We start from the raw sequence: 26,127 nt of genomic DNA, 5'->3' as shown, positions 1-26,127 counted from the left end.
GTCTCAGCTTCTCTGCACTGTGTAAGCACAGCGGCCGGAAAGCAGAGCGGTGACGTCAGACGTCACCGCTGTGCTCGCTTTCCGGCTGGCCGGCGCTCACACTGCAGAGAAGCTGAGACGCCGGAGGACAGACACCGGAATGTGAGTATGTACTGTTTGTTTTTTTTACGTTTACGCTGGTAACCACGGTAAACATCGGGTTACTAAGCGCGGCCCTGCGCTTAGTTACCCGATGTTTACCCTGGTTACAAGCGAACACATCGCTGGATCGCTGTCACACACAACGATCCAGCGATGTCAGCGGGTGATCAAGCGACGAAAGAAAGTTCCAAACGATCTGCTACGACGTACGATTCTCAGCAGGATCCCTGATCGCTGCTGCGTGTCAGACACTGCGATATCGTAACGATATCGCTAGAACGTCACGAATCGTACCGTCGTAGCGATCAAAATGGTACTGTGTGACAGTACCCTTAGTGAACCAACTGGCCCCCTTAATCCGAGCAAACAAATCAGACAATAGTGGCAAAGGATACTGAAATTTAACTGTGATTTTGTTCAGAAGACGATAATCTATACAAAGTCTCAAAGAACCGTCCTTCTTGGCCACAAAAAAAATCCTGCACCAAGAGGGGAAGAGGATGGCACATACACAGGGGTGAAAACAGATTCAGCAAATGAGGCCCACTAATACTAGATAGCAGAAAATAGTAAAGGGGTCTGTGCGGTCAGTAAAAAACCCTTACAAAATATCCACACTGAGATTTCAAGAACCCCCGCACCAACTAACGGTGTGGGGGGAGAAACTCAGTCCCCTAGAGCAACCAGCAAGCGAGAAGATCACATCTTAGCAAGCTGGACAAGAAACATGATGAATGCTGATAATCAAAAAATGAACGGACAAAAACTTAGCTTGTCTTGGAGAGGCTGGGAGCAAGGTAATCACAAGGAATCTGAAGAGCACTGAATACATTGATAGCAGGCAAGGAACTGAGTATCCAGGTTTGTTAAATAGGAAACCAACCAAGGATAACGAACCAGCTGATGCAGCCAACCTGCAGAAAGACAACACTACACAGTACCGCTTGTGACCACTAGAGGGAGCCTAAAAATAGAGTTCACAACACACTAGACTGTGGACTGACTGACCATAGTCTTTATACTATTCTGTGGACTGACTGGCCACATCTACAGTAGACCTTGGACTGACGGATCAAAACTTTTAATCTAGTCTTTGGATGAATGATCACAGCATTTACATTAGTTTGAATACTGACTGATCAAAGCATTTGCACTTGTTTAAGGCCTTGCTGACCTTGTCATTTTCACTAGATTTCGACTGCCTGACCACATTTCCAGTAAAGTTTGCACTGCCTGGATATAACATTTACACTAGTCTAAAGACTGAGTGACCACAGCATTTATGCTAGGTGTGCATTTTCTGACCACATTTCTAGTATACTGTAGTCTGACTATAACATTTATAGAATAATGTTGAATGGCTGAACATAATATATACCGTAAACTAACAAATGACTGACTACAGGATTCAGAATAAACTGACCACAGTCCTTATACCTGAAATAAGTAATTTTGTCCCTAGTGTGTTATATTTTTCTTTGTGTATAGCATGTAGCAGGAACATATTATCACACCTTTGACTATTTACAGGTGACTGACGCCCAGTGAGATGGTGGAACGTGAAATTTTTCCTTGTGGATTTCAAGAAGAGAATTAGAAAAATCTCCTAACAGGTAATTAATATTCATATTAATTACTGATAATTGTAGGTTTAGACATAAGTTCTAGGCCTGCCGGGGTGTAATAACACCTTCCTGGTACATGGGAATATATTGTTTGTGTTTTTCACATGTATATCTTCTATACACAACTCCTAGTATAACACAACCATATTTCAGGTAGAGATGTAAGAAACATTTCTTCTCCTTATTCTCTGTCTTCTAAAATAAGAAAACGTTCTTATGTTTCATAGAATAGGCTTCTTATCAGCGGTGTAACATTCAATGCCTCGATTACAAGAGACTGATCTCATCATTTACGCTAGGCTGTGGAGCTACTAACCACAGCTTTTCCACTAGACTATGGACAGACTAACAACATTTACTCTAGACTGTTGACCGACTGACCACAGCATTTCCTCTAGGCTTTGGATCAGCTAACAACAACATTTACACCAGACTGTGAACTAACTGAACTAAGAATTTACACCAGACTGTGGACTGATGGACCACAGCATTTAAACTAGATAGTAGACCCAATGACGACATCATTCACACCTGACTGTGGACTGACTGGCCAAATTTACATCAGACTGTGGACTGACGGACAAAAAGTTTTACACTAGTCCATGGGCTAACTGATCCAATCATTTACAGTAGTCTAAGGACTGATTGAGCACAGCAATTATGCTAGGTGTGGAATTCATGACTACATTTCCAGTAGACTAAAAGACTATGGACTGAATGGCCATAACATTTACATTAGACTGTGGACTGACAGACCACTTTTACAGTGGACTGTGGACTGGCGGACCAAATGTTTTACGCTAGTTTATGGACTGATTTGCCATAGCATTTAGCTAGGTGTGAAATTCCTGACCACATTTGCAGTAGACCAAAACACTATGTGTGATGCGAGTCACTATAGTAAATGTTAGCCCCAGAAGTGGAGAGAAAGACTACAATAACAGTAAAAAATAATATACACCACTTACTGAATAAGTAAAAGGAGGTCAAACAATCCGAGGTCAGGTCCAGGAAATGGCGCAGTACAGCAAAGAGAAATCAGAGACTAAATCCAATTTACTAGCTGAGTTCAGAAAAACCAGAAAGACAAGACAGTTTACAGGGAGCAGGCACAATAGAAGTCAGGTCACAAGCAAAGAGTCTAAGTTTGGGAAGGGAATAAAGTCAGGCTGGGTGAGGCACAGATCACAGAGAGATCAGTCTTATACAGGCAGCAGCAAGTGTACAATTGACACTGGATGGAGGAGCCAGCAGGCTTAAGTAGAGGACTACTCAAGGAAAGTGAACACAGATGATTGCAGCACAGACTCAGCATGGATCAGTCTTACACAGTCAACAGCAAGTGTACGATTGACACTGGATGGAGGAGCCAGCATGCTTAAGTAGAGGACTAATCAAGGAAAGTAGTGAGGAAGACAGAGCAGGGGGAATAAACTTCAACAATGACTTGTGGAACACATTAGGAATACGGAAAGACCGAGGGAGTTTTAAGCGGAAGGCAACTGGATTGACCACCTCCAGAATTTCATACGGACCAATGAATCTAGGACCCAACTTCAGCGAGGGCATCTTCAATGTAATATTCTTAGAGGATAACCATACATTAACTCCCACTTTGAAGGTGGCCCCTGATGAGCGCCTTGTATTGGCCTTCCGCTGCTGCCAATACTGAACCACCCCAATGTTTTTTTTAACCTTCCTCCAGACATCCCCCAGCTCTTGAATGGTGACATCCACCCCAGGACACCCGGAACTTATCCTGGGGAACTCACCAAAATGAGGATGACACCTGTAATTATAGAAAAACGGCGAGGTCCCCACGGACTGATTAACCCGACTGTTAAAAGAAAACTCAGCCAGAGGAAGAAATGATGACCATTTCCCCTGCTGATCAGCGACAAAATATCTTAAAATTGGCTTCAAAGACTGATTTGTCCTCTCTGTCTGACCGTTCGTTTCAGGGTGATAAGCCGAGGAAGAGGACAAATCAATCCTCATTTTTCTGCAGAAAGCCCTCCAAAATCTAGAGTTGAATTGTACACCCCTATCCAATACAATATTTAACAGAATCCTATGCAATTGTACCACATGAACAATAAACAGTTTGGAGAGAGATTCAGCATTGGATAACCCAGATAATGGGATGAAGGGAGCTTGTTTGCTGAAGCGATCGACTGCCACCCAAATAGTAGTCATCCCCCCAGACAGCGGTAAATCTGAAATGAAATCCATGGACAAATGATTCCATGGTCTTTCTGGAATTGGCAAAGGAACCAATTCCCCGGCTGGCCGGCAATGCTGTACTTTGGCACGTGCATAAGTTTCACAAGCTGACACAAAATCTCTAATATCCTTATGCATGGTGGACCACCAAAACAGTCTCTAGCAACTGCCTTCGGGGTTGCAGTGACCCCTGGATGAACACTCAATACACAATCATGGAATCCTTGCAGGAGGCATAATCTGAGATACACAGGGACAAACAGCTTGCATTCAGGGGTATTGGAAGGAGCCAAGTACTGAGCAGGACGGATTCCAGGTTCCAGATCAGAGGAAACCATGACCACAACAATACCCTGAGGAAGAATGGAGGAAGGAGGTTCTGGAGGAGCCACAGAATCAAGACTACAAGACAGGGTATCTGCCCAAACAAACAATTATCTCTCAACCTTTGCAGAACCAAATGGACATGTTTATAATGTGAATCCATGTTAGGTGAGAAAATTAGAATATCATCTAAATAAACCACAATAGATTTGCCAATATAATCAGAGAAAATATCATTCATAAAATTTTGAAAAACTGCAGCTGCGTTCGTTAGACCAAAAGGCATAACGAGATTTTCAAAGACACTTTCAGATGGTAAAAATACTGTCTTCCACTCATCACCCTCACAAATCCGTATCAGATTATATGCCACGCTGAGATCCAGTTTGGAAAACCATTTAGCCCCGGAAAGCTGATTATATTGATTGGGAATAAGTGGAAGCCGATAAGAATTTTTAATTGTTTAATTCTCGGAAATTGCCACTGGATGAAGGAGCTAGCATGCTTAAGTAGAGGACTAATCTAGGAAAGTTAACACAGATGATTGCAGCACAGACCAGCACAACCAAAACAGACTGACAGCTTCTACACAAAGTAACATAGCAGACAGGAACAGAATGGAGATCGTGACACTATGCTCTGAATGAGCATTTCATTTACACTAGACTGTGGACTGACTGACCATAGTCTTTATACTATTCTGTGGACTGACTGGCCACATCTACAGTAGACCTTGGACTGACGGATCAAAACTTTTAATCTAGTCTTTGGATGAATGATCACAGCATTTACATTAGTTTGAATACTGACTGATCAAAGCATTTGCACTTGTTTAAGGCCTTGCTGACCTTGTCATTTTCACTAGATTTCGACTGCCTGACCACATTTCCAGTAAAGTGTGCACTGCCTGGATATAACATTTACACTAGTCTAAAGACTGAGTGACCACAGCATTTATGCTAGGTGTGGAATTTCTGAACACATTTCCAGGAGACCAGAAGACTATGGACTGAATGAACACAACATTTACACTAGAATGTGGACTAATAGACCACTTTTACAGTGGACTGTGGACCAAAACTTTTACACTAGTTTATGGACTGGCTGATCATAGCATCATAGCATTTACGCTAGGTGTGCATTTTCTGACCACATTTCTAGTATACTGTAGTCTGACTATGACATTTATAGAATAATGTAGAATGGCTGAACATAATATATACCGTAAACTAACAAATGACTGACTACAGGATTCAGAATAAACTGACCACAGTCCTTATACCTGAAATAAGTAATTTTGTCCCTAGTGTGTTATATTTTTCTTTGTGTATAGCATGTAGCAGGAACATATTATCACACCTTTGACTATTTACAGGTGACTGACGCCCAGTGAGATGGTGGAACGTGAAATTTTTCCTTGTGGATTTCAAGACGAGAATTAGAAAAATCTCCTAACAGGTAATTAATATTCATATTAATTACTGATAATTGTAGGTTTAGACATAAGTTCTAGGCCTGCCGGGGTGTAATAACACCTTCCTGGTACATGGGAATATATTGTTTGTGTTTTTCACATGTATATCTTCTATACACAACTCCTAGTATAACACAACCATATTTCAGGTAGAGATGTAAGGAACATTTCTTCTCCTTATTCTCTGTCTTCTAAAATAAGAAAACGTTCTTATGTTTCATAGAATAGGCTTCTTATCAGTGGTGTAACATTCAATGCCTCGATTACAAGAGACTGATCTCATCATTTACGCTAGGCTGTGGAGCTACTGACCACAGCTTTTCCACTAGACTATGGACAGACTAACAACATTTACTCTAGACTGTTGACCGACTGACCACAGCATTTCCTCTAGGCTTTGGATCAGCTAACAACAACATTTACACCAGACTGTGAACTAACTGAACAAAGAATTTACACTAGACTGTGGACTGATGGACCACAGCATTTAAACTAGATAGTAGACCCAATGACGACATCGTTCACACCTGACTGTGGACTGACTGGCCACATTTACATCAGACTGTGGACTGACGGACAAAAAGTTTTACACTAGTCCATGGGCTAACTGATCCAATCATTTACAGTAGTCTAAGAACTGATTGAGCACAGCAATTATGCTAGGTGTGGAATTCATGACTACATTTCCAGTAGACTAAAAGACTATGGACTGAATGGCCATAACATTTACATTAGACTGTGGACTGACAGACCACTTTTACAGTGGACTGTGGACTGGCGGACCAAATGTTTTACGCTAGTTTATGGACTGATTTGCCATAGCATTTAGCTAGGTTTGAAATTCCTGACCACATTTGCAGTAGACCAAAACACTATGTGTGATGCGAGTCACTATAGTAAATGTTAGCCCCAGAAGTGGAGAGAAAGACTACAATAACAGTAAGAAATAATATACACCACTTACTGAATAAGTAAAAGGAGGTCAAACAATCCGAGGTCAGGTCCAGGAAATGGCGCAGTACAGCAAAGAGAAATCAGAGACTAAATCCAATTTACTAGCTGAGTTCAGAAAAACCAGAAAGGCAAGACAGTTTACAGGGAGCAAGCACAAGAGAAGCCAGGTCACAAGCAAAGAGTCTAAGTTCGGGAAGGGAATAAAGTCAGGCTGGGTCAGGCACAGATCACAGAGAGATCAGTCTTATACAGGCAGCAGCAAGTGTACAATTGACACTGGATAGAGGAGCCAGCAGGCTTAAGTAGAGGACTACTCAAGGAAAGTAAACACAGATGATTGCAGCACAGACTCAGCATGGATCAGGTTTACACAGTCAACAGCAAGTGTACGATTGACACTGGATGGAAGAGCCAGCATGCTTAAGTAGAGGACTAATCAAGAAAAGTAGTGAGGAAGACAGAGCAGGGGGAATAAACTCCTTCAACAATGGCTTGTGGAACACATTAGGAATACGGAAAGACCGAGGGAGTTTTAAGCGGAAGGCAACTGGATTGACCACCTCTAGAATTTCATACGGACCAATGAATCTAGGACTCAACTTCAGCGAGGGCATCTTCAATGTATATTCTTAGAGGATAACCATACATTAACTCCCACTTTGAAGGTGGCCCCTGACGAGCGCCTCGTATTGGCCTTCCGCTGCTGCCAATACTGAACCACCCCAATGTTCTTTTTAACCTTCCTCCAGACATCCCCCAGCTCTTGAATGGTGACTTCCACCCCAGGACACCCGGAACTTATCCTGGGGAACTCACCAAAATGAGGATGAAACCTGTAATTATAGAAAAACGGCGAGGTCCCCACGGACTGATTAACCCGACTGTTAAAAGAAAACTCAGCCAGAGGAAGAAATGATGACCATTTCCCCTGCTGATCAGTGACAAAATATCTTAAAATTGGCTTCAAAGACTGATTTGTCCTCTGTCTGACCGTTCGTTTCAGGGTGATAAGCCGAGGAAAAGGACAAATCAATCCTCATTTTTCTGCAGAAAGCCCTCCAAAATCTAGAGTTGAATTGTACACCCCTATCCAATACAATATTTAACAGAATCCTATGCAATTGTACTACATGAATAATAAACAGTTTGGAGAGAGATTCAGCATTGGATAACCCAGATAATGGGATGAAGTGAGCTTGTTTGCTGAAGCGATCGACTGCCACCCAAATAGTAGTCATCCCCCCAGACAGCGGTAAATCTGAAATTAAATCCATGGACAAATGATTCCATGGTCTTTCTGGAATTGGCAAAGGAACCAATTCCCCGGCTGGCCGGCAATGCTGTACTTTGGCACGTGCATAAGTTTCACAAGCTGACACAAAATCTCTAATATCCTTATGCATGGTGGACCACCAAAACAGTCTCTAGCAACTGCCTTCGGGTTTGCAGTGACCCCAGGATGAACACTCAATACACAATCATGGAATCCTTGCAGGAGGCATAATCTGAGATACACAGGGACAAACAGCTTGTATTCAGGGGTATTGGAAGGAGCCAAGTACTGAGCAGTACGGATTCCAGGTTCCAGATCAGAGGAAACCATGACCACAACAATACCCTGAGGAAGAATGGAGGAAGGAGGTTCTGGAGGAGACACAGAATCAAGACTACGAGACAGGGTATCTGCCCAAACAAACAATTATCTCTCAACCTATGCAGTAACAAACGGACATGTTTATAATGTGAATCCATGTTAGGTGAGAAAAGTAGAATGTAGAATATCATCTAAATCAACCACAATAGATTTGCCAATATAATCAGAGAAAATATCATTCATAAAATTTTGAAAAACCGCACCTGCATTCGTTAGACCAAAAGGCATAACGAGATTTTCAAAGACACTTTCAGATGGTAAAAATACTGTCTTCCACTCATCACCCTCACGAACCCGTATCAGATTATATGCCCCGCTGAGATCCAGTTTGGAAAACCATTTAGCCCCGGAGAGCTGATTATATTGATCGGGAATAAGTGGAAGCCGATAAGAATTTTTAATTGTTTAATTCTCGGAAATTGCCACTGGATGGAGGAGCTAGCATGCTTAAGTAGAGGACTAATCTAGGAAAGTTAACACAGATGATTGCAGCACAGACCAGCACAACCAAAACAGACTGACAGCTTCTACACCAAGTAACATAGAAGACAGGAACAGAATGGAGATCGTGACACTATGCGCTGAATGAGCATTTCATTTACACTAGTGTTATGATCCTTAGTGGTTGAGGATCACGAATTACTCCAGATAAGTAACAAACATAGGACAAGCTCTAGGGAGGTGGCAAACTGGACTGACCGCAAATCTGAACCTATCCAAACACACTAGAAGTAGCCGGTGAACGTGCCTAAAAATCCTAGACGTCTCGAGCCAGCCTGAGGAACTAACTACCCCTAGAGAGAAAGAAAGATCTCTCTTGCCTCCAGAGAAATAATCCCCAAAGATATAGAAGCCCCCAACAAATAATAACGGTGAGGTAAGAGGAAGGCACATACACAGGGGTGAAAACAGATTCAGCAAATGAGGCCCACTAATACTAGATAGCAGAAAATAGTAAAGGGGTCTGTGCGGTCAGTAAAAAACCCTTACAAAATATCCACACTGAGATTTCAAGAACCCCCGCACCAACTAACGGTGTGGGGGGAGAAACTCAGTCCCCTAGAGCAACCAGCAAGCGAGAAGATCACATCTTAGCAAGCTGGACAAGAAACATGATGAATGCTGATAATCAAAAAATGAACGGACAAAAACTTAGCTTGTCTTGGAGAGGCTGGGAGCAAGGTAATCACAAGGAATCTGAAGAGCACTGAATACATTGATAGCAGGCAAGGAACTGAGTATCCAGGTGAGTTAAATAGGAAACCAACCAAGGATAACGAACCAGCTGATGCAGCCAACCTGCAGAAAGACAACACTACACAGTACCGCTTGTGACCACTAGAGGGAGCCTAAAAATAGAGTTCACAACACACTAGACTGTGGACTGACTGACCATAGTCTTTATACTATTCTGTGGACTGACTGGCCACATCTACAGTAGACCTTGGACTGACGGATCAAAACTTTTAATCTAGTCTTTGGATGAATGATCACAGCATTTACATTAGTTTGAATACTGACTGATCAAAGCATTTGCACTTGTTTAAGGCCTTGCTGACCTTGTCATTTTCACTAGATTTCGACTGCCTGACCACATTTCCAGTAAAGTTTGCACTGCCTGGATATAACATTTACACTAGTCTAAAGACTGAGTGACCACAGCATTTATGCTAGGTGTGGAATTTCTGAACACATTTCCAGTAGACCAGAAGACTATGGACTGAATGAACACAACATTTACACTAGAATGTGGACTAATAGACCACTTTTACAGTGGACTGTGGACTGGGGGACCAAAACTTTTACACTAGTTTATGGACTGGCTGATCATAGCATTTACGCTAGGTGTGCATTTTCTGACCACATTTCTAGTATACTGTAGTCTGACTATAACATTTATAGAATAATGTAGAATGACTGAACATAATATATACTGTAAACTAACAAATGACTGACTACAGGATTCAGAATAAACTGACCACAGTCCTTATACCTGAAATAAGTAATTTTGTCCCTAGTGTGTTATATTTTTCTTTATGTATAGCATGTAGCAGGAACATATTATCACACCTTTGACTATTTACAGGTGACTGACGCCCAGTGAGATGGTGGAACGTGAAATTTTTCCTTGTGGATTTCAAGAAGAGAATTAGAAAAATCTCCTAACAGGTAATTAATATTCATATTAATTACTGATAATTGTAGGTTTAGACATAAGTTCTAGGCCTGCCGGGGTGTAATAACACCTTCCTGGTACATGGGAATATATTGTTTGTGTTTTTCACATGTATATCTTCTATACACAACTCCTAGTATAACACAACCATATTTCAGGTAGAGATGTAAGGAACATTTCTTCTCCTTATTCTCTGTCTTCTAAAATAAGAAAACGTTCTTATGTTTCATTGAATAGGCTTCTTATCAGCGGTGTAACATTCAATGCCTCGGTTACAAGAGACTGATCTCATCATTTACGCTAGGCTGTGGAGCTACTGACCACAGCTTTTCCACTAGACTGTGGACAGACTAACATCATTTACTCTAGACTGTTGACCGACTGACCACAGCATTTCCTCTAGGCTTTGGATCAGCTAACAACAACATTTACACCAGACTGTGAACTAACTGAACTAAGAATTTACACTAGACTGTGGACTGATGGACCACAGCATTTAAACTAGATAGTAGACCCAATGACGACATCGTTCACACCTGACTGTGGACTGACTGGCCAAATTTACATCTGACTGTGGACTGACGGACAAAAAGTTTTACACAAGTCCATGGGCTAACTGATCCAATCATTTACAGTACTCTAAGGACTGATTGAGCACAGCAATTATGCTAGGTGTGGAATTCATGACTACATTTCCAGTAGACTAAAAGACTATGGACTGAATGGCCATAACATTTACATTAGACTGTGGACTGACAGACCACTTTTACAGTGGACTGTGGACTGGCGGACCAAATGTTTTACGCTAGTTTATGGACTGATTTGCCATAGCATTTAGCTAGGTGTGAAATTCCTGACCACATTTGCAGTAGACCAAAACACTATGTGTGATGCGAGTCACTATAGTAAATGTTAGCCCCAGAAGTGGAGAGAAAGACTACAATAACAGTAAAAAATAATATACACCACTTACTGAATAAGTAAAAGGAGGTCAAACAATCTGAGGTCAGGTCCAGGAAATGGCGCAGTACAGCAAAGAGAAATCAGAGACTAAATCCAATTTACTAGCTGAGTTCAGAAAAACCAGAAAGACAAGACAGTTTACAGGGAGCAGGCACAATAGAAGTCAGGTCACAAGCAAAGAGTCTAAGTTTGGGAAGGGAATAAAGTCAGGCTGGGTCAGGCACAGATCACAGAGAGATCAGTCTTATACAGGCAGCAGCAAGTGTACAATTGACACTGGATGGAGGAGCCAGCAGGCTTAAGTAGAGGACTACTCAAGGAAAGTGAACACAGATGATTGCAGCACAGACTCAGCATGGATCAGTCTTACACAGTCAACAGCAAGTGTACGATTGACACTGGATGGAGGAGCCAGCATGCTTAAGTAGAGGACTAATCAAGGAAAGTAGTGAGGAAGACAGAGCAGGGGGAATAAACTCCTTGAACAATGACTTGTGGAACACATTAGGAATACGGAAAGACCGAGGGAGTTTTAAGCGGAAGGCAACTGGATTGACCACCTCCAGAATTTCATACGGACCAATGAATCTAGGACCCAACTTCAGCGAGGGCATCTTCAATGTAATATTCTTAGAGGATAACCATACATTAACTCCCACTTTGAAGGTGGCCCCTGATGAACGCCTCGTATTGGCCTTCCGCTGCTGCCAATACTGAACCACCCCAATGTTCTTTTTAACCTTCCTCCAGACATCCCCCAGCTCTTGAATGGTGACATCCACCCCAGGACACCCGGAACTTATCCTGGGGAACTCACCAAAATGAGGATGAAACCTGTAATTATAGAAAAACGGCGAGGTCCCCACGGACTGATTAACCTGACTGTTAAAAGAAAACTCAGCCAGAGGAAGAAATGATGACCATTTCCCCTGCTGATCAGCGACAAAATATCTTAAAATTGGCTTCAGAGACTGATTTGTCCTCTCTGTCTGACCGTTCGTTTCAGGGTGATAAGCTGAGGAAAAGGACAAATCAATTCTCATTTTTCTGCAGAAAGCCCTCCAAAATCTAGAGTTGAATTGTACACCCCTATCCAATACAATATTTAACAGAATCCTATGCAATTGTACCACATGAACAATAAACAGTTTGGAGAGAGATTCAGCATTGGATAACCCAGATAATGGGATGAAGGGAGCTTGTTTGCTGAAGCGATCGACTGCCACCCAAATAGTAGTCATCCCCCCAGACAGCGGTAAATCTGAAATGAAATCCATGGACAAATGATTCCATGGTCTTTCTGGAATTGGCAAAGGAACCAATTCCCCGGCTGGCCGGCAATGCTGTACTTTGGCACGTGCATACGTTTCACAAGATGACACAAAATCTCTAATATCCTTATTCATGGTGGACCACCAAAACAGTCTCTAGCAACTGCCTTCGGGGTTGCAGTGACCCCTGGATGAACACTCAATACACAATCATGGAATCCTTGCAAAAGGCATAATCTGAGATACACAGGGACAAACAGCTTGCATTCAGGGGTATTGGAAGGAGCCAAGTACTGAGCAGTACGGATTCCAGGTTCCAGATCAGAGGAAACCATGACCACAACAATACCCTGAGGAAGAAAGGAGGAAGGAGGTTCTGGAGGAGCCACAGAATCAAGACTACAAGACAGGGTATCTGCCCAAACAAACAATTATCTCTCAACCTTTGCAGAACCAAATGGACATGTTTATAATGTGAATCCATGTTAGGTGAGAAAATAAGAATATCATCTAAATAAACCACAATAGATTTGCCAATATAATCAGAGAAAATATCATTCATAAAATTTTGAAAAACCGCAGCTGCATTCGTTAGACCAAAAGGCATAACGAGATTTTCAAAGACACTTTCAGATGGTAAAAATACTGTCTTCCACTCATCACCCTCACAAATCCGTATCGGATTATATGCCCCACTGAGATCCAGTTTGGAAAACCATTTAGGGTACCGTCACACATTGAAATTTTCATCGCTGCGACGGCACGATTCGTGACGTCGCAGCGTCGTATAATCATCGCTCCAGCGTCGTAGACTGCGGTCACACGTTGCAATCACGGCGCTGGAGCGATGCCGAAGTCCCCGGGTAACCAGGGTAAACTTCGGGTAACTAAGCGCAGGGCCGCGCTTAGTAACCCGATGTTTACCCTGGTTACCAGCGTAAACGTAAAAAAACAAACAGTACATACTCACCCGTCGGTGTCCTTCAGGTCCCTTGCCGTCTGCTTCCTGCTCTGAGTGCAGCCGTACAGTGAGAGCAGATCACAGCAGTGACGTCACCGCTGCGCTCTCACTGTACGGCGGCTCAGTCAGAGCAGGAAGCAGACGGCAAGGGACACCGAAAGGCGAGTATGTACTGTTTGTTTTTTTTTGGTAACCAGGGTAAACATCGGGTTACTAAGCGCGGCCCTGCGCTTAGTTACCCGATGTTTACCCTGGTTACAAGCGAACACATCGCTGGATCGCTGTCACACACAACGATCCAGCGATGTCAGCGGGTGATCAAGCGACGAAAGAAAGTTCCAAACGATCTGCTACGACGTACGATTCTCAGCAGGGTGTCTGATCGCTGCTGCGTGTCAGACACAGCGATATCGTAACGATATCGCTAGAACGTCACGAATCGTAACGTCGTAGCGATGGAAATTTCAATGTGTGACGGTACCCTTAGCCCCGGAAAGCTGATTATATTGATTGGGAATAAGTGGAAGCCGATAAGAATTTTTAATTGTTTAATTCTCGGAAATTGCCACTGGATGAAGGAGCTAGCATGCTTAAGTTGAGGACTAATCTAGGAAAGTTAACACAGATGATTGCAGCACAGACCAGCACAACCAAAACAGACTGACAGCTTCTACACCAAGTAACATAGAAGACAGGAACAGAATGGAGATCGTGACACTATGCGCTGAATGAGCATTTCATTTACACTAGTGTTATGATCCTTAGTGGTTGAGGATCACGAATTACTCCAGATAAGTAACAAACATAGGACAAGCTCTAGGGAGGTGGCAAACTGGACTGACCAAACACACTAGAAGTAGCCGGTGAACGTGCCTAAAAATCCTAGACGTCTCGAGCCAGCCTGAGGAACTAACTACCCCTAGAGAGAAAGAAAGATCTCTCTTGCCTCCAGAGAAATAATCCCCAAAGATATAGAAGCCCCCAACAAATAATAACGGTGAGGTAAGAGGAAGGCACATACACAGGGGTGAAAACAGATTCAGCAAATGAGGCCCACTAATACTAGATAGCAGAAAATAGTAAAGGGGTCTGTGCGGTCAGTAAAAAACCCTTACAAAATATCCACACTGAGATTTCAAGAACCCCCGCACCAACTAACGGTGTGGGGGGAGAAACTCAGTCCCCTAGAGCAACCAGCAAGCGAGAAGATCACATCTTAGCAAGCTGGACAAGAAACATGATGAATGCTGATAATCAAAAAATGAACGGACAAAAACTTAGCTTGTCTTGGAGAGGCTGGGAGCAAGGTAATCACAAGGAATCTGAAGAGCACTGAATACATTGATAGCAGACAAGGAACTGAGTATCCAGGTTTGTTAAATAGGAAACCAACCAAGGATAACGAACCAGCTGATGCAGCCAACCTGCAGAAAGACAACACTACACAGTACCGCTTGTGACCACTAGAGGGAGCCTAAAAATAGAGTTCACAACAGTACCCCCCCCCTTGAGGAGGGGTCACCGAACCCTCATCAAGACCCCCAGGGCGATCAGGATGAGCCAGCCGCGTGGAAGGCAAGAACCAAATCGGCCGCATGAACATCAGAGGCGACAACCCAGGAATTATCCTCCTGACCATAGCCCTTCCACTTCACCAAATACTGAAGCCTCCGTCTAGAGATACGAGAATCCAAAATCTTCTCCACCACGTACTCCAATTCTCCCTCAACCAGCACCGGAGCAGGAGGCTCAACAGAAGGAACCACAGGTACCACATACCTCCGCAACAAAGACCTATGGAACACATTATGAATGGCAAACGATGCTGGGAGATCCAAACGAAAAGACACCGGGTTAAGGATTTCCAAGATCTTATAAGGACCGATGAAGCGATGCTTGAATTTAGGAGAGGAGACCTTCATAGGAACATACCGAGAAGACAGCCACACCAAATCCCCAACACGAAGTCGGGGACCCACACCGCGGCGGCGGTTGGCAAAGCGCTGAGCCTTCTCCTGTGACAACCTCAAATTGTCCACCACATGGTTCCAAATCTGCTGCAACCTATCCACCACAGAATCCACCCCAGGACAGTCAGAAGACTCAACCTGACCCGAGGAAAAACGAGGATGGAAACCAGAATTGCAAAAAAAAGGCGAAACCAAAGTAGCAGAACTAGCCCGATTATTAAGGGCAAACTCGGCCAATGGCAAAAAAGTCACCCAATCATCCTGATCAGCAGAAACAAAACATCTCAAATAAGTTTCCAACGTCTGATTAGTTCGCTCGGTTTGGCCATTAGTCTGAGGATGGAAGGCCGACGAAAAAGATAAATCAATGCCCATCTTAGCACAAAAAGTCCGCCAAAACCTGGACACAAACTGGGATCCTCTATCAGACACAATATTTTCAGGAATGCCGTGCAAGCGAACCACATTCTGAAAAAATAGAGGAACCAAATCGGAGGAGGAAGGCAACTTAGGCAAGGGCACCAAATGGACCATCTTGGAAAAACGATCACACACCACCCAGATGACAGACATTTTCTGAGATACTGGAAGATCCGAAATAAAATCCATGGAAATGTGCGTCCAAGGCCTTTTCGGGACAGGCAAAGGCAAAAGCAAACCGCTGGCACGAGAACAGCAAGGCTTAGCCCGAGCACAAATCCCACAAGACTGCACAAAGGAACGCACATCCCGCGACAAGGAAGGCCACCAGAAGGACCTAGCCACCAAATCTCTGGTACCAAAAATCCCAGGATGACCCGCCAACACCGAAGAATGAACCTCGGAAATAACTCTGCTGGTCCATCTATCCGGGACAAACAGTCTCTCTGGTGGACAACGGTCAGGTCTATCCGCCTGAAATTTCTGCAGCACTCGTCGCAAATCTGGGGAAATGGCAGACAAAATCACTCCCTCTCTGAGAATACCAGCCGGCTCAGAAACTCCCGGAGAGTCAGGCACAAAACTCCTAGAAAGTGCATCAGCCTTCATGTTCTTCAAACCAGGCAGGTATGAGACCACAAAGTTGAAACGGGAGAAAAACAGCGACCAACGAGCCTGTCTAGGATTCAGGCGCTTGGCAGATTCGAGGTAAATCAGGTTTTTGTGATCAGTCAAGACCACCACACGATGTTTAGCTCCTTCGAGCCAATGTCGCCAATCCTCAAATGCCCACTTCATAGCCAACAACTCCCGATTACCAACATCATAATTCCGCTCGGCAGGCGAAAACTTTCTTGAAAAGAAAGCACATGGCTTCATCACAGAGCCATCAGAGCTTCTCTGCGACAAAACAGCCCCTGCTCCAATCTCAGAAGCATCAACCTCGACCTGGAAGGGGAGAGAGACATCTGGTTGACATAAGACTGGAGCTGAAGAAAACCGGTGCTTCAGTTCCCGAAAGGCCTCCACGGCCGCAGGAGACCAATTAGTCACATCAGAACCCTTCTTGGTCAAATCCGTCAAAGGTTTAACCACGCTAGAAAAATTAGCGATGAAACGACGGTAAAAATTAGCAAAACCCAAGAACTTCTGAAGACTCTTAACAGACGTAGGCTGAGTCCAGTCATGAATAGCCTGGACCTTGACTGGGTCCATCTCCTGTTGTGATCCGCTTTTTGGGCTCCCCTAGTGGTGGCTGGTGGTACTGGAGACTTGTGTGTTCTTTTCTGCCTCAGCTCACCTGCTTCCATCAGTTTTGGGAGTTCCCTATTTAGCCTTGCTCTCCAGTCACTTCCTTGCCGGTCATCATTGTAACCTGAGTCTTTCAGTTGCATGTTCCTGCTACCAGTCTGCTGATCAGCTAAGCGGACTCTTGTCCTTTTTGTTTTGTATTTTTTGTCCACCTTACAGTTTGTCATTTCCTGTTACTGGAAGCTCTTGTGGACTGAAATTGCCACTCCTGTGTCATGAGTTGACACAGGAGTCTTAAAGTAATTTCAGGATGGGTTTTTGAAAGGGTTTTTTAGCTGACCGTGAAGTCCTCTTTTGTATCCTTCCTCTATCTAGTAAGTGGACCTCGCTTTGCTAAATCTACCTTCATACTGTGTATGTCTTTTCCTCTGAACTCACCGTTAATATATGTGGGGGCTACTATCATCTTTGGGGAATTTCACTAGAGGTAAGCCAGGTCTGTTCCTTCCTCTTCCAGGCGTAGTTAGTTCTCCGGCTGGCGCATGGCATCTAGGCAGCCGTAGGAATGCTTCCTGGCTACTGTTAGTTGTGTGGTAGATTTAGGTCACGGTCAGCTTGAGTTTCCATCACCCGAGGGCTAGTCTGTTATTTTGTGTTTCTGATGTTCCCATGCCATTGGGGAATCATGACAGTATGACCGGCCACTGTTAAAGTAATTGGCAGAAGAAAGGAGAGTAAAAGAAGTCTGTAGATTTTTTTTTTTTTTTTCCTCACATGTTTGCTACTTAGTTGGCTCAGTTGTATTTCTGCTCTATTTACAGCCTTGCCTTTCTCTCCTTCTAATCCTTGAATGGCTCTGATCTCTCCGGTTTAAGGATGGACTCTCAGAGTTTGGCTGCAGGTTTAAATAATCTTGCTACGAAGGTTCAGAATTTACAAGATTATGTTATACGTACTCCTATTTCTGAACCTAAGATTCCTACACCAGAGGTATTTTCCGGAGATAGATCTCGGTTTCTGAATTTCAAATGTAATTGTAAATTATTCCTTTCTCTCAGACCTCACTCCTCTGGAGATCCTGTTCAGCAGGTTAAGATTGTGATTTCTTTGCTGCGAGGTGACCCTCAAAATTGGGCATTTTCATTGACACCAGGGGATCCTGCGTTGCTCAATGTGGATGCGTTTTTTCTGGCTTTAGGGTTGCTGTATGAGGAACCTAATTTGGAGATTCAAGCTGAAAAAGCTTTAATAGCCCTGTCTCAAGGGCAAGATGAAGCTGAGATATACTGCCAAAAATTTCGTAAATGGTCTGTGCTTACTCAGTGGAATGAGTGTGCCCTAGCGGCAATTTTCAGAGAAGGCCTTTCTGATGCCGTTAAGGATGTCATGGTGGGGTTTCCTACGCCCACAGGTCTGAATGAGTCCATCACAATGGCGATTCAGATTGATCGGCGTTTGCGGGAGCGCAAACCCGTGCACCATTTGGCGGTATCTTCTGAAGGGACGCCAGAGAAAATGCAATGTGACAGAATTCTGTCAAGAAGCGAGCGGCAGAATTATAGGCGCAAAAATGGCTTGTGCTTCTACTGTGGTGATTCCGCGCATGTTATATCAGCATGCTCTAAACTTACTAGGAAGGTTGACAAGTCTGTTTCTATTGGCACTTTACAGTCTAAATTTCTTCTGTCTGTAACTCTGATTTGTTCATTATCAGTTATTACCGTGGATGCCTATGTGGACTCTGGCGCCGCTCTGAGTCTCATGGATTGGTCCTTCGCCAGGCGCTGTGGGTTTGATTTGGAGCCTCTGGAAGTTCCTATACCTCTGAAGGGTATTGATTCTACACCTCTGGCTTGTAATAGACCACAGTTCTGGACGCAAGTGACTATGCGTATGACTCCAGACCATCAGGAGATGATTCGCTTCCTCGTGTTGCATAATTTACATGATGTGTTAGTGCTTGGATTACCATGGTTGCAATCTCATAACCCAGTACTGGACTGGAAAACTATGTCTGTGTTAAGCTGGGGATGTCGGGGGGCTCATGGGGACATACCTTTGGTTTCTATCTCGTCATCTATTCCCTCTGAGGTTCCGGCATTTTTGTCGGATTTTGGGGATATTTTTGAAGAGCCTAAAATTGGTTCTCTCCCTCCCCACAGAGAGTGTGATTGCGCCATAGATCTGATTCCAGGCAGTAAATTTCCAAAGGGTCGTTTGTTTAACCTATCTGTACCTGAGCATGCTGCCATGCGAGAGTATGTTAAGGAGTCCCTGGAAAAGGGACATATTCGTCCTTCTTCATCACCTTTAGGAGCTGGGTTTTTCTTTGTCTCTAAAAAGGATGGCTCGCTGAGGCCTTGTATTGATTATCGACTCCTGAATAAAATTACTGTCAAATATCAGTATCCGTTGCCGCTGCTTACTGATTTGTTTGCTCGCATAAGGGGGGCTAAGTGGTTCTCCAAGATTGATCTCCGTGGGGCGTATAATTTGGTGCGAATTAAGCAAGGGGATGAGTGGAAAACCGCATTTAATACGCCTGAGGGCCACTTTGAGTATTTAGTAATGCCTTTCGGCCTTTCTAATGCACCTTCAGTTTTTCAGTCCTTTATGCATGATATTTTCCGTGAATATCTGGATAAATTTATGATTGTGTATTTGGACGATATTTTGATTTTTTTTGAGGACTGGGAGTCTCATGTTCAGCAGGTCAGGAGGGTTTTTCAGGTCTTGCGGGAGAATTCTCTGTGTGTAAAGGGTTCTAAGTGTGTTTTTGGGGTTCAAAAGATTTCCTTTTTGGGGTACATTTTTTCCCCTTCTTCTGTTGAGATGGACCCTGTCAAGGTTCGGGCTATTTGTGACTGGACGCAGCCTACTTCTCTAAAGGGTCTTCAGAAGTTCTTGGGCTTTGCTAATTTTTATCGTCGATTTATAACTGGTTTTTCTGGTGTTGCTAAGCCTCTTACGGATTTGACTAAGGGTGCTGATGTTGCCAATTGGTCCTCTGCCGCTGTGGAGGCCTTTCGGGAACTTAAGCGCCGCTTTTCGTCTGCCCCTGTGTTGCGCCAGCCTGATGTCTCTCTCCCCTTTCAGGTTGAGGTCGATGCTTCCGAGATCGGAGCGGGGGCGGTTTTGTCGCAGAGAAGTTCCGATTGCTCAGTGATGAGACCTTGTGCGTTCTTTTCTCGAAAATTTTCTGCCGCCGAAAGAAATTATGATGTCGGTAATCGGGAGCTTTTGGCCATGAAGTGGGCATTTGAGGAGTGGCGTCATTGGCTTGAGGGTGCTAGACATCAGGTGGTGGTTTTGACTGATCACAAGAATCTGATTTATCTTGAGTCTGCCAGGCGCCTGAATCCTAGACAGGCGCGCTGGTCGTTGTTTTTCTCTCGGTTTAATTTTGTGGTCTCATATCTACCAGGTTCTAAGAATGTGAAGGCAGATGCCCTTTCTAGGAGTTTTGAGCCTGATTCCCCTGGTGATTCGGAACCTACAGGTATCCTTAAGGATGGGGTGATATTATCCGCTATTTCCCCAGATCTGCGACGTGCTTTGCAAGAGTTTCAGGCGGATAGACCTGATCGCTGTCCACCTGGTAGACTGTTTGTTCCTGATGATTGGACCAGTAGAGTCATCTCGGAGGTTCATTCTTCTATGCTGGCGGGTCATCCTGGAATTTTTGGTACCAGGGATTTGGTGGCTGGATCCTTCTGGTGGCCATCTCTGTCTCGAGATGTGCGTGTTTTTGTGCTGTCTTGTGATGTGTGTGCTCGGGCCAAGCCTTGTTGTTCTAGGGCTAGCGGGTTGTTGTTGCCCTTGCCTATTCCGAAGAGGCCTTAGACGCACATCTCGATGGACTTTATTTTTGATCTTCCTGTCTCTCAGAGGATGTCTGTTATCTGGGTGGTGTGTGACCGTTTTTCTAAGATGGTTCATTTGGTGCCATTGCCGAAGTTGCCTTCCTCGTCTGAGTTGGTTCCTTTGTTTTTTCAAAATGTGGTTCGCTTGCATGGTATTCCTGAAAATATTGTTTCTGATAGGGGTACCCAGTTCGTTTCTAGATTTTGGCGGGCATTCTGTGCCAGGTTGGGCATTGATTTGTCTTTTTCGTCTGCCTTCCATCCTCAGACTAATGGCCAGACGGAGCGAACTAATCAGACTTTGGAGACGTATTTGAGGTGTTTTGTGTCTGCGGATCAGGATGATTGGGTTGCCTTTTTGCCGTTGGCGGAGTTTGCTCTTAATAATCGGGCTAGTTCGGCCACTTTGGTTTCCCCTTTCTTTTGCAATTCGGGGTTTCATCCCCGTTTTTCTTCTGGTCAGGCGGAGTCTTCGGATTGTCCTGGAGTAGATGCTGTGGTGGATCGGTTGTATCGGATTTGGGAACAAGTGGTGGACAATTTGAATTTGTCCCAGGAGAGGACTCAGCGGTTTGCTAACCGCCAGCGTCGGGTTGGTCCTCGCCTTCGTGTTGGGGACTTGGTGTGGTTGTCTTCCCGTTTTGTCCCAATGAGGGTTTCTTCTCCTAAATTTAAGCCTCGGCTCATCGGTCCCTATAGGATTTTGGAGATTATTAACCCTGTTTCCTTTCGTTTGGACCTCCCGGCATCTTTCGCTATCCATAATGTGTTCCATCGGTCGTTGTTGCGGAGATACGAGGTGCCGGTGGTTCCTTCTGCTGAGCCTCCTGCTCCTGTGCTGGTTGAGGGTGAATTGGAGTACGTTATAGAGAAGATCTTGGACTCCCGTATTTCCAGGCGGAGACTCCAGTATCTGGTTAAATGGAAGGGCTATGGTCAGGAAGATAATTCTTGGGTAACTGCCTCTGATGTTCATGCCTCGGATTTGGTTCGTGCCTTTCATAGGGCTCATCCAGGTCGCCCTGGCGGTTCTTGTGAGGGTTCGGTGCCCCCTCCTTAAGGGGGGGGTACTGTTGTGATCCGCTTTTTGAGCTCCCCTAGTGGTGGCTGGTGGTACTGGAGACTTGTGTGTTCTTTTCTGCCTCAGCTCACCTGCTTCCATCAGTTTTGGGAGTTCCCTATTTAGCCTTGCTCTCCAGTCACTTCCTTGCCGGTCATCATTGTAACCTGAGTCTTTCAGTTGCATGTTCCTGCTACCAGTCTGCTGATCAGCTAAGCGGACTCTTGTCCTTTTTGTTTTGTATTTTTTGTCCAGTTTACAGTTTGTCATTTCCTGTTACTGGAAGCTCTTGTGGACTGAAATTGCCACTCCTGTGTCATGAGTTGACACAGGAGTCTTAAAGTAATTTCAGGATGGGTTTTTGAAAGGGTTTTTCAGCTGACCGTGAAGTCCTCTTTTGTATCCTTCCTCTATCTAGTAAGTGGACCTCGCTTTGCTAAATCTACCTTCATACTGTGTATGTCTTTTCCTCTGAACTCACCGTTAATATATGTGGGGGCTACTATCATCTTTGGGGAATTTCACTAGAGGTAAGCCAGGTCTGTTCCTTCCTCTTCCAGGCGTAGTTAGTTCTCCGGCTGGCGCATGGCATCTAGGCAGCCGTAGGAATGTTTCCTGGCTACTGTTAGTTGTGTGGTAGATTTAGGTCACGGTCAGCTTGAGTTTCCATCACCCGAGGGCTAGTCTGTTATTTTGTGTTTCTGATGTTCCCATGCCATTGGGGAATCATGACAATCTCCACAGTAGAAGGAGAAAAAATAAAACCCAAAAAGGAAACCTTCTGTACTCCGAAGAGGCATTTTGAGCCCTTCACAAATAAAGCATTAGCACGCAGGACCTGAAACACCATCCTGACCTGCTTCACATGGGACTCCCAATCATCAGAAAAGACCAAAATGTCATCCAGATAAACAATCATAAATTTATCCAGATATTCTCGGAAGATGTCATGCATGAAGGACTGAAACACAGAAGGAGCATTAGAGAGTCCAAAAGGCATCACTAAGTACTCAAAATGGCCTTCGGGCGTATTAAATGCTGTTTTCCATTCATCTCCCTGCTTAATGCGCACAAGGTTATACGCCCCACGGAGATCTATCTAAGGGTACTGTCACACAGTACCATTTTAATCGCTACGACGGCACGATCCGTGACGTCGCAGCGATCGTATGATTATCGCTCCAGCGTCGTAGACTGCGGTCACACGTTGCAATCACGGCGCTGGAGCGATGCCGAAGTCCCCGGGTAACCAGGGTAAACATCGAGTTACTAAGCGCAGGGCCGCGCTTAGTAACCCGATGTTTACCCTGGTTACCAGCGTAAACGTAAAAAAAACAAACAGTACATACTCACATTCCGGTGTCTGTCCTCCGGCGTCTCAGCTTCTCTGCACTGTGTAAGCACAGCGGCCGGAAAGCAGAGCGGTGACGTCAGACGTCACCGCTGTGCTCGCTTTCCGGCTGGCCGGCGCTCACACTGCAGAGAAGCTGAGACGCCGGAGGACAGACACCGGAATGTGAGTATGTACTGTTTGTTTTTTTTACGTTTACGCTGGTAACCACGGTAAACATCGGGTTACTAAGCGCGGCCCTGCGCTTAGTTATCCGATGTTTACCCTGGTTACAAGCGAACACATCGCTGGATCGCTGTCACACACAACGATCCAGCGATGTCAGCGGGTGATCAAGCGACGAAAGAAAGTTCCAAACGATCTGCTACGACGTACGATTCTCAGCAGGATCCCTGATCGCTGCTGCGTGTCAGACACTGCGATATCGTAACGATATCGCTAGAACGTCACGAATCGTACCGTCGTAGCGATCAAAATGGTACTGTGTGACAGTACCCTTAGTGAACCAACTGGCCCCCTTAATCCGAGCAAACAAATCAGACAATAGTGGCAAAGGATACTGAAATTTAACTGTGATTTTGTTCAGAAGACGATAATCTATACAAAGTCTCAAAGAACCGTCCTTCTTGGCCACAAAAAAAATCCTGCACCAAGAGGGGAAGAGGATGGCACATACACAGGGGTGAAAACAGATTCAGCAAATGAGGCCCACTAATACTAGATAGCAGAAAATAGTAAAGGGGTCTGTGCGGTCAGTAAAAAACCCTTACAAAATATCCACACTGAGATTTCAAGAACCCCCGCACCAACTAACGGTGTGGGGGGAGAAACTCAGTCCCCTAGAGCAACCAGCAAGCGAGAAGATCACATCTTAGCAAGCTGGACAAGAAACATGATGAATGCTGATAATCAAAAAATGAACGGACAAAAACTTAGCTTGTCTTGGAGAGGCTGGGAGCAAGGTAATCACAAGGAATCTGAAGAGCACTGAATACATTGATAGCAGGCAAGGAACTGAGTATCCAGGTTTGTTAAATAGGAAACCAACCAAGGATAACGAACCAGCTGATGCAGCCAACCTGCAGAAAGACAACACTACACAGTACCGCTTGTGACCACTAGAGGGAGCCTAAAAATAGAGTTCACAACACACTAGACTGTGGACTGACTGACCATAGTCTTTATACTATTCTGTGGACTGACTGGCCACATCTACAGTAGACCTTGGACTGACGGATCAAAACTTTTAATCTAGTCTTTGGATGAATGATCACAGCATTTACATTAGTTTGAATACTGACTGATCAAAGCATTTGCACTTGTTTAAGGCCTTGCTGACCTTGTCATTTTCACTAGATTTCGACTGCCTGACCACATTTCCAGTAAAGTTTGCACTGCCTGGATATAACATTTACACTAGTCTAAAGACTGAGTGACCACAGCATTTATGCTAGGTGTGCATTTTCTGACCACATTTCTAGTATACTGTAGTCTGACTATAACATTTATAGAATAATGTTGAATGGCTGAACATAATATATACCGTAAACTAACAAATGACTGACTACAGGATTCAGAATAAACTGACCACAGTCCTTATACCTGAAATAAGTAATTTTGTCCCTAGTGTGTTATATTTTTCTTTGTGTATAGCATGTAGCAGGAACATATTATCACACCTTTGACTATTTACAGGTGACTGACGCCCAGTGAGATGGTGGAACGTGAAATTTTTCCTTGTGGATTTCAAGAAGAGAATTAGAAAAATCTCCTAACAGGTAATTAATATTCATATTAATTACTGATAATTGTAGGTTTAGACATAAGTTCTAGGCCTGCCGGGGTGTAATAACACCTTCCTGGTACATGGGAATATATTGTTTGTGTTTTTCACATGTATATCTTCTATACACAACTCCTAGTATAACACAACCATATTTCAGGTAGAGATGTAAGAAACATTTCTTCTCCTTATTCTCTGTCTTCTAAAATAAGAAAACGTTCTTATGTTTCATAGAATAGGCTTCTTATCAGCGGTGTAACATTCAATGCCTCGATTACAAGAGACTGATCTCATCATTTACGCTAGGCTGTGGAGCTACTAACCACAGCTTTTCCACTAGACTATGGACAGACTAACAACATTTACTCTAGACTGTTGACCGACTGACCACAGCATTTCCTCTAGGCTTTGGATCAGCTAACAACAACATTTACACCAGACTGTGAACTAACTGAACTAAGAATTTACACCAGACTGTGGACTGATGGACCACAGCATTTAAACTAGATAGTAGACCCAATGACGACATCATTCACACCTGACTGTGGACTGACTGGCCAAATTTACATCAGACTGTGGACTGACGGACAAAAAGTTTTACACTAGTCCATGGGCTAACTGATCCAATCATTTACAGTAGTCTAAGGACTGATTGAGCACAGC

At 44.1% G+C, this 26,127-nt stretch overlaps 1 long non-coding RNA gene across 2 annotated transcripts in view; it reads left to right on the top strand.

Moving 5' to 3' along the window:
- The first annotated feature begins 1,661 nt into the window (after positions 1-1,661).
- Positions 1,662-26,127, top strand: part of LOC143781167 (uncharacterized) — a 47,328-nt gene continuing 22,862 nt past the window's right edge. Inside the window, exons 1-4 of one of the 2 annotated variants that reach the window (XR_013216598.1) lie at positions 1,662-1,754; positions 5,689-5,771; positions 10,482-10,564; positions 25,377-25,459. This is a non-coding gene — a long non-coding RNA (uncharacterized LOC143781167). The remainder of the gene's footprint in view (positions 1,755-5,688; positions 5,772-10,481; positions 10,565-25,376; positions 25,460-26,127) is intronic. The other variant, XR_013216599.1, reaches the window with a different exon arrangement.

Source organism: Ranitomeya variabilis, chromosome 6 (assembly GCF_051348905.1).
Source record: "Ranitomeya variabilis isolate aRanVar5 chromosome 6, aRanVar5.hap1, whole genome shotgun sequence".
NCBI classification, from domain to species: domain Eukaryota; kingdom Metazoa; phylum Chordata; class Amphibia; order Anura; family Dendrobatidae; genus Ranitomeya; species Ranitomeya variabilis.
This window is presented reverse-complemented; position numbering and strand designations above follow the sequence as displayed.